This window comes from Canis lupus, chromosome 22, assembly GCF_048164855.1.
Source record: "Canis lupus baileyi chromosome 22, mCanLup2.hap1, whole genome shotgun sequence".
Lineage (NCBI taxonomy): Eukaryota > Metazoa > Chordata > Mammalia > Carnivora > Canidae > Canis > Canis lupus.
Window position 1 is genome coordinate 5,591,010 of NC_132859.1, and position 10,050 is coordinate 5,601,059.

The window sequence follows — 10,050 nt, forward strand, 5'->3', positions numbered from 1 at the left end:
ACACAAATATGTGTTATATATATTCTTTTACACCAATTGGGCATTTACACACTGTTCTGAATCTTAAGTTTTTTTCACTTAACAACGTGCCTTGAAGATTGCTCTGTATCAGCACCATAGATCAAGGTTTATCTGCCTCTGCTTGGACACTTATTAACTTATCACCATGAGAACCAGTAGAATTCTTTGAAGGAGCAGTTCCTCCTTTTTCAAGGCTGCCAAAGAAAACAGGAGAGGGGAAAAAAATCTTTTTTCTCCCTTTCCCACAGTATGGTTTTATAATTTTCATTTTACAGAGAGGAAAAAGAGGACAGACAAGTCACGAGACGAGGTAGGAGTCTGCTCTTTCTTATGTTAAAATTATCTCTGAGGGTAGCATGACAATTTTTAGTTTCAAGGAAGACTTCCATTTGTTTTATGAACGTTTTCCATTCTTATACTTCCATTTGTGGCATTAAAAAGGCACATTCCAATTAGTCACCAGAAGAGTAAATAAAAAAATATTCTCTTTATCCCATCTGCAACAAATCCAAAATTGGAACACCATGCTCAGCACAAATCTTCTGGAAATCTTACACACATTGTATTATTTTCTATCCAATAACTGTGTGCATGTGTGCAATGCCATATCCAATAATTTGAATAGGGCCTTGAGGGGACTTTTTTTTTTTTTAACCTTTTTTCCTGTTTCACTGGCTCTTGTTCATTGTGACCTTATCCCTCACGTGTTTTGTAACTTTGAATTTGGACTCACGTTGAATGACTACGCTATGTAGGTGGAATTCAGTGAGATCCCTGCTAACTGGGCATCTCTCCAGGGAATATTTGCTTTTACTACCAACCTGGAACCACGTAACAGTTACTTGCCTAGGTTGGAGTTCCCTATAGACCATGTAGGCCAGTGAAAAATGAACCCCAACCCCCCAATTACTTCTACCTAGAACTCACAGTAAGACTGATAAGTTATTGTTTCTCTTTGCTGATAAGCACATTTTACAAATCTGGCATTCTCTGGGCATGTAGCCTTTCTTGGCTCTCGGATTTATGTGGAGTTTCAACTCAAAATCTCTCTTCTGAGTGCTCTAAGAGCTGATTTCCTGTCCTATATGTAGCTGCAAAAAGCTAAGGCTTTGGGGCACATAGAGATCAGAACTTAACAGGGATGATTTCAGGTGTTTGGATCTTTCATTTTGTTTCTTATTCCCTAGATTTGTTCTTCTCCATTTTATAAGCCGAGCTTTGCATTTAAAAAGAAGCGTATTACATTTTATAAAACATATGTAAGGGATTTTGGGCTGCAAAAAAATTTAAAGTAATGCAGTTATATGTCTAGAAACAGAAGATTCAGAAAGTCTCCAGTCTACTTTTTGCGTGAATCTGTTGAATCCTGGGTATCAGATGAACCTCTGAGAGTATGTTACTGTGCCCCTTGAAAGAAAGTGATCATAAACATTGTGCACCAGACGAGGGAAGGGTGGGAATATGAGGGAGGTCAAGAATTGAAGAGGAGTTTTGTGTATAGTCTTGAGGAAGGTTTGGGATTTGAAGTCATAAGGTTACCCCAAGTTTGCATTATGGCCTCACCACAGCCTTCAGGCCTTGAACAAGCCATTCAACAACCTTCGAGTGGGGAGAATAGGTCTTAGCCCACAAAGTTATTTTAGAAACTCAATGGAATAACTTATGAAAAAATTATCTGAATACTCACTTACATGAACTGAATTTCAGTAGTTGTCCATGTGTGAGCACTAGGTGATGACTTAGAGGATTTCAGGGCTAATCAAGGGGAAAAATATGACCACAAGGTGGCAGTGATATATAACCAGCTTTACTGGGTGGTGTGTGAGAGATTGCATGAGAGAGGAGAGGGAAAGCCTTTCCTGGAAGAGGACTGTCCAGAGACAACAGGGTGGGGTCATCACCCCAAGGGAAGGAGGCAAGGAAATCCCTGGGGAGAAGGGGAATCGAACAGGGGGCTCACAGGTCTGGGTGATGCCGCTCAGCCTCCAAGTGGGGAACCTCTTGGTCAGAAATTTGCAAGGGGCAGCAGGGGTTGGCAGCTTTCTACAGCCCCACAGTTTGTCTATCTATGGCTGGAAGATGATGTGCACAGTTTCAGGGAGTACACAACGCAGGCAGTCGCTAAATAGCTAAAAATACGTCCACTTGGGCTGAAATTGAAAACCACTGGACATGTAAACATTGGAGTTTGACACTGCCAGGATTTGAGCTAATGGTCCTAGCTTGCCATGAAGAAGACACAGTGTCAGGGCCAATATACAGGCGCCATCTTCAACTTATTTATCTAACACACGTGGACGGACCTACGCACACACAGCCAAGATGCAAGTTGTCATCCTAACATCCCCTACTGGTGATTTTTCATTTGTTACCCAGATTTGTTCTCCTCCCTTCTCTGCCCTCTTCTGTCCACCAGGAAGATGACTACACACTCCCCCTAGGCCTCCGGGTCCTCGAGTTCTGTTTGGCACTATCAGGAGATTATGCTGGAAAAACAGGAAGACTGGGATATTATTCTTTTTGTTCCTCTTTGCCCCACTGCTTTTGGCAGTAGCTGCTTTGTACTGTTAGAGCTCTTGTCCCTGCAGTGCCTTCAGGACAACTCCAACCCCCATCCTTCTCTCGTGACCTAGCAGTGGTTCTGGTATCCTGTTTTTGCTAATCCCGGACTGCATCATCCTCATTCACGGATTCCCTAAAATCAGCACATGGTCCCTCACTGAACTCTCCTCTGTTAAACCTTGGAGTGAGCCATCTCAAAGCTAGAATTCCTTCTCAAATCCGCTTAAATAATGTGTCTGCTGACAAAGGGCAAGCTTCTTACTCTTTAAGCACTATAAGCTGTATATACAGTTTAAGATTTTTAAAAAATTTTTAATTAGATAGTATGTTCACATGGCTCAGAAAAATGAATAACTATAAAAGTAAAAAAAAAAAAAAAAAAAAAAAAAAAAAGCTCCTTGCCTTCCAACATTGTCCCTCATCTAGCCAGAAAGAACCTCCTTCCCTTCCACATATACATGTCTATTCTTGGATTCTATGGATCTTTCCAGAGTCATGCATATTCAAGAAGATGAACATTTAGATTTTTATTTTCACTTACTTTACACAAAAGGTATATTAAATATACTGTTCAGACATATTTTTCCCCCCACTGTATAGTTCCTACAAATATTTTTTAACAGATACATAGCACTCCACTATAAAAATTAGGCCTAATTTGTAGCCACTCCTTATTGGATTTTGAGTTGATTCTAACCGTTTGCTCTTATGTAAAAAATGTTTCAGTGAATAAATTTGAACCTACAGCATTTAGCATATGTGCAAGCATATATGCAGAATATATTTACAAAGTAAAGTTGCTGGGTCAAAGGTTATATGCATTTACAATTTTGGATAAATATCGTCAGATTCCTTCATAAATGTCATACTAACTCACACCCCCCAGCAGTGAAGAGTGCTTGCTTCCCTACACCCCGCCAAGGTAGGGTGTCCTAATGCTTTCTCCTATAGATCTCTCTGGCACCGTCTCCAACTCCCGACAGTGGGGCAGGAAGTTTGCACAGGATTGAAGAGAGCAAAAGAAAAACACCCAAGGTGAAAAAGCAAAATTAGCTTTAACAGGCTTACTTGAAATACTAGATGAAGAGAAGGGGTTATAAACCACTCTTTGGAATGATCCCCACTACAGTGTCTCACTGATTTTCTGCTTAATAACCTCATGTTTATTCCCCTAAAATGTCTCATTTTCATACCCACCAAAGAGCAACAATCAGTGAGGCAGAATTTTTTTCAAAGGGCCTTTTTCTTTTCTGACGAGTGGCCCCAAACTCCAAGGAACCTAAACAAAATCATTAGTCCTTGGGGAAACATGCGTCAATTCCTTTCCTTGCTTATCTCTCCAGAATATTGGTCACAAAAGCTTCATTTCCCTAGCTCAGAGCTGAAATATCTGGCTGGTAGTACTGGTGGTCCCAGGAGAACTGTTGCAAGGCAAGGACAGGGAAAGAACAATCCTTTCCCTCTTCTAATGTGTTCACTAGTTAACCTTCTGGATGTGATTAAAAGGTTACTGAAACATACTAAATTTGTCCCTATCCTGATTCCTGATTTTTTTTCCTTTTTTTTTTTTTTTTTGGCTGGCCAGCATGAATATTGCAAACTATCAAAAAATATTTTAGCTAATAGAAGGCAGAGTGTGCTGGTAAAGGTTGAAAACCTACTCTCCAGAAAAAAAAAAAAAAAAAAAAAAAAAAAAGGACCCACATTTTAGTATATGTCAGTTTCTGTGGTATAAATATTCCCTCGATGATCAGCTTTAAAGCTACCAATGTGACGTCACTAAATGCAGGACTGGGAAGAGATCTACAGCAGGACCCCATGACAGAAATGTCATCGTGCAGACTTAATAGACGTACGTAACTTCAAGGGCTTAAATAATAACAAATTATAGTAAAATAATTAAGGACTTCTAATGTTCTAAGTATCTCCTATCTTTGTTTCTAATATAATTTATTCAGTTCTATTTCTATTATTTAATTTTTAAGTGTGTGTGTTTAATTGCCAGCTTGTGAAATTCTTGAGCACTTACCGGGTGGCTCTCCTAAGCCAGTAGAAGCTGCTGAAAGGGGAACAGCACAGGAGAGACACCCAGAAGCAAACTACTGGAAGAAGATTCATTTATTCGTGGACTTCCCAATAATTATAATCGTCACCATAACACTGGGAAAGACAGTTGCCTCTCCAAATCCAATTTTCCTTTTTCTTTCTTAACTACAGAATTTTGATTTTAAGCTTGACAATGCTTAAAATCCGGTCAAAACACACGTTACAGCTTACCTTAAAGAAAAGGGAAGGCATGTAACTCTGCTCAGGACAATGTTATTTGGGCAAAAGCTGTTCACCGGGACTCGGAAAAGTCTCATTAAAACAGCAAGGATTCAGCTGGCCTTGACCATTTTGCATATTCCTTTTTCCTTCTCTACCTGTGATCGGTAAGATAGGGCAGCCATCGGGAGCATGAGGTGTTCTGAGGATATAAGCTTCTGCTAAGCACAGCAAAGCAGGAAATAAAAGTATTCTAAAGATATTAATACAAAAAAAGTCAACATGCCAGGCCTGAACAGCCTATCTCTGGATTCCATCATACACGAGAGAAAAGTTCATGTATTTTTAAGCCACTTATTTTTAGGTCTTTGTATCTGGCAAATGGCACTCCTAACTGGTAGTGTAGTTCGGATTTATGGAGTGTGTGGTAGGTTCTAGATACAGGTCACCCCAGAAAGGTAACACCTTTCTGTGCAGGTTAGACGTACCTAGTTTGTGATTTTTATAGCCTCATTTGTCGTTGGAAGAATTGATTAAATTGATAGATATTCATACCCCTCCTTTCAGCAGAAAATAGCATATGAGATTCTGAGATTCTGAGATTCTGAGTTATTCTGAGATTGGGTCATCCCTTCACGCTACAGAGGGTACTAACTCTACTTCTGCTCAAAGTAGTATTAACAATTATAATTAACAGTGTTGCATTTGAATTTTAAACGCTAACTACTCAATTCACTGTTTGCTGTACAGTAAATATCAAGTCACAACGACAAGAAGTAAATACAGAAAGCACCGTTTTGATGTTTGAAAGCTGCTTACAAAGATTGAACTGAGGTTACGCTGTTCCATTTTTCCAGACAGCTTCAAAAACTTCTAAAAAATTATGTTATTAAATTAGACATAATATTCTGACATGGAGTCCTTGGGAACGCAGACACAAGAAACTTACATTTCTAGTTCTAGCTCCTTCCAAGGAGTCTATGACAGCACCTCAAAATATAACAACTCCTTTAAATTGGCTCCTAGGAGGAACATTTGATTATCAGAAGAATGAAGCCTTTGGCACGCTTGTCAATCATATCTATTGTTGTATCCTGTGAAGAAGGGTAATCAATTCTGAATAGTATCTCTTAAGGAGAAAGCTTTTATTATAATAAGGCTTTTCTGTAAATGTAACTTGTAAAAAAGAAATCTCGCTTTTTCTTTTCTGAAGTCTTAAGAGGGCTCTTCTGGGTTTGTTCAAGCTATAGCCCATCTTTTATTTTTTATTTCTAAAATTAAAGTTGAAGGGTTTTGGCTTTTGTTTGGTATTTCAAGTCTTCAGGATGAAACCATTGATAGTTTTCTGTGCCTAAAGCCATCACCAAATTATTCTCAACGTCTTCAGCTTCACTCAGCACCATGTCTGTCTTAGAGCAGGGATGAAAGGATCCTGAACAGAGTAGAATTTCTGCAAGAGATGTAGGGATGTGTTCTAAGACACTTTTTTTTTTTTTTTGGACTACCATGACTTTTTTTTTTTTTTTTTTGAAGATAATCTCTACTAAGTTACCTCTATTCCTCAGTGTATTATAATTAAAGAGAAAAAAATCTGGGAGTTCATGGCACATTTTTCTCCTTTATATTCCACTCCCCTCACTGAATTGTGAGAATTATCAGGAAGTAAATACCCACATACATATCCAAGGATTTAGGTAATAGGTTGTACTGTTGATGATAAAAATCGACAAGTTCTAGGTGTGTATGCGCTAACTACTTTTCTTACATAAACTGGTATATACGACAATGGGATGTTATTCAGCCACAGAAAAGAATGAGATCTTGCCATTTGCAAGCACATGGACGGAGCTAGAGTATAATGCTAAGCAAAATAAGTCAGAGAAAGACAAATATCGTAGGATTTCACACTTCTGTGGAATTTAAATAAAAAAAAAATGAACAAAATAAAAAGAGAGAAACACCCAAACACAGACTGTAAACTGTAAAGAACAAACCCATGGCTCCCAGAGGGGAGCTGGGCAGACGAGGTGACATCGGTGAAGGGGATTCAGAGCACACTCCTCATGCTGAGCCCCGAGAAACGTAGAGAACTGCTGAATCACTACATTGGCCATCTGAAGCCGAGTAGAGACACTACTAACTATATTGAGCTAGAAAAAAAATACAAATAAAAATAAATAAGTAAATAAAGTGCACAGTTATGTTTCTGGGCCCCTTCACAAGCAGAAGGTCTGGAGGGTTCGAGAGAGCTCCTGGGTCTAAGGCTGTGCCTTTTGCGTTTCCCTGGGTCTTCCACAAAATGCCTCGTCCTAGGCCCAAACTAGAAAGTCACTGACTGGGAAGGTACGAGGAGTCTTGACTCGCTGACACACAGGATTTCCCTCAGAGCTCACGACACGCCCGAGGCGGTCACGGTCCGTGGCCTCCTTTCACAGCTGAGGGAACGAGCACCCCGCCTCGGCCACCAGATGGCAAAGCCCAACCGCCATCAGCGTGTGGCCCCCAGGTCTCTGACCTTTGACCTCGGAGCTTCTGTGTGGACGGGAGCAGGCGTGCAACGTGTGCGTGCGGAGCTCACACTGGAGCTCTGGGCCTGCAAGGCCCACACAGCCCTTTGGAAGCACTCGGACTCCAAGACGTCCCTGGCGTGGGGACCGCGGGCCTCAGCTCCTCAGCCTCCACCCCAGAGCCACTCACCTGGATCTGAGGGCTCCTCACCTGCAAGGGAGCAGCACCTGGAGGCACTAGCTGTTTTGACCGCAGGGAAAGGAAGAAAGGGCGTGAAGAACGGAACAGTTTGGAGCAGTGACCAGCGTCTGCCAAGGGAGGCCTGTGAGGGGCCGGGAGATGGCCCCGGGCAAGGCGCGAGCCTGAAGAGAAAGCCGGAAGGCCTCCGTGGGTTCTAGCTCACCTCGCAAACGGCCTGAGGCCCTTGGGGCTGAGACACAGCCACGGCCCCCCCGGGGCACATCTGGCTTTGCAGCTGGATTACTAACAGCCGCCCTGGGCCTTGAGGCGAAGTTTTAAGATAATTAAAATGTAATAGTGACCCCACCCGTAACGAACACAGCACAACGCCAGAGATCCCGTTCGGAAGTGGATTCAAACCCTTTCGGGTCTTGCTTGTGAACCTGCCTCCCCAAATGCAGAAAATCATGCTCCTAACACAGGCTGGCGGGTGTTTGGAGACGCTCGAAGCTGCACAACAGGAAGACCGTGAAGCAAGCCAGCGGCACATTTTCTGCAGAGGAAAGTTACTCCCGGCCCCAAGGCTGCTGCAGGCCGACAGCCTTGGCCACAGGCCTCTCCTGGCGGGGCCACAGCCTAGTGGCTTCATGGATGCTGCGTTGCTCTTCTATGGCCTCTCCAACCCCTTACCACAAACACGGTGGTATAAATAAATAAATAATAAATAAATAAATAAATAAATAAATAAATAAATAAATAAATAACCAAGTTACCAGCAGTCTTGTCGGTTGGAAGCCTGACACAGACTTTCCTCAGGCCTCACTGAGCTACGACCAAGATGTTGGCAGGGCTGCTCTCTGCAGTGGAAGCTGTAGATGGAAAGCCATCTCCTTACCTGTTCCAGCTTCTAGAAGTACCCCTCTACCTTGGCTCACGGCCCCTGCTTCCACCAGCTTCTAAGATGGTCACACTGCATCTCTCCAACCTTTCTTCAGTCCTCACATGTCCGACTACGGTCGAGAAGTGTTCTTAGCTTTTAACGACACGTGATTAGATTGGGCCCACCTGGATCATCTCCCCCCAGAGCCAGGCAGTGCCCATCACACCTGCGAAAGTCTCTTTTCACCACGGAAGGGGACATAACGCACAGGCTCCACAGATTAGGACATTGGCATCTTTGAGGGCTGTTATTCTAATCACAGGTGGCCAAGGTGGAAATATTTTGACTAGCACTGCAATGGTCACTCCCCATGGGGCAGACAGGAAGGTCACTGCTGAGAGAGCCTGGCGGGACCTCATCTCCGAGTGACTCCAAGATGAATCTTCTCATAGCAACCTTAGTGATAGCAAGTTCAAAAACAATCAACACTTGCCAGTGGACTCTAGCTGTGAGCAAATGTCACAGCCCTGGGAGAAATAAGATTGGACGAACTGGATTTGCTGCTTCAACGTGCAAATTTTTCGACATACGTCTGAAACGGTCCTGAGTTGAGGGGAGGGGTACATTCACGCAAGCCATCGCATCCATTCCAGGGCCACCCCAGGACGAGACCGAGCCGTCCCCTTTGCTGCCCAGTGCTGTGGTCCCCGCCACAAAGGTTCTGGCCGGTGAATGGTGTCTGAGCCCAGCAGGGGATGGGAACTCACTGCTCATTTGAATTCTGCACGGTTGTAATTGTTTGAAGGCTCTTCCCACCACTGTGCTGAAATAAGCCCATCTGTCATGCTCACATATGGCTCTCAGTTCTCCTTTTGGGAACCACACAAGCAAAAATTTAATTCAGCTCCTACTTGCTAGCTGGTTTTTGAGGGGGCCTCGAGAGCCATTCTGGACCACCATATAGACCAGTTAAAGAAGCCAATTCTCCTAGTCTCCAGTCGAGTCAAGGAAACAAGAAATAATAATAATTTAGCTTATGTAACAAGGAATCACTTGTGAGAACAATTAAGAGAGAGATGATGTAATAGAGGCACTAAATTATTTTTGATTTGTTATAATCTCCTTAGATGTGTCACAGGGGAAGAGAATTCCACAACACGCTTTCAGCCAGCCCGATTAAACTTGCAATTTATTTCCAAAATATTAAAAAATCATCTCACTCTTCCACTTTATGATTTAAAATTACAGTAGTTTGCTTTATTTTTTCTAACTCACCTTAAAATAATCTAAATAACATTGCCTATGTTATTTAGCTCACGGGTGTCTTCCGGGTGTCTCCACCGGTTAAGCATTCAGTCCTTTTGATTTAGGCTCAGGTCACGATGATCTTGGGATTGTGAGATCGAACCCCACATTGGGCTCCAGGCTGGGCATGGATCCTGCTTAAGATTCTCTCTCTCTCTTTCCCTCTCCACCCTCCACCCTCAAAAGACATAATGTTATTCTGTCAACAAAAAGAAAGAATTTTAAGGTTGAAATTCTAAAGCAATAGAAGAGATAAGGGTCAGGTAGGTATGAAGCAGATGTTTCTGTGTTCAGACATATTTTTCTTGAAAAGCACTTAAGAGTGTTCT

General features: G+C 42.4%; 2 long non-coding RNA genes across 2 annotated transcripts in view; one reads left to right on the forward strand and one right to left on the reverse strand.

Annotated features, from left to right (window-relative positions):
- Window positions 1-7,872, reverse strand: part of LOC140613811 (uncharacterized) — a 35,065-nt gene extending 27,193 nt beyond the window's left edge. Inside the window, exon 1 of the long non-coding RNA XR_012014701.1 lies at window positions 7,546-7,872. This is a non-coding gene — a long non-coding RNA (uncharacterized lncRNA). The remainder of the gene's footprint in view (window positions 1-7,545) is intronic.
- On the forward strand, window positions 188-6,158 carry LOC140614416 (uncharacterized). The gene is made up of 2 exons (XR_012015278.1): window positions 188-331; window positions 4,589-6,158. It is a non-coding gene; the product is annotated as an uncharacterized lncRNA (long non-coding RNA).
- Window positions 7,873-10,050: the final 2,178 nt, after the last annotated feature.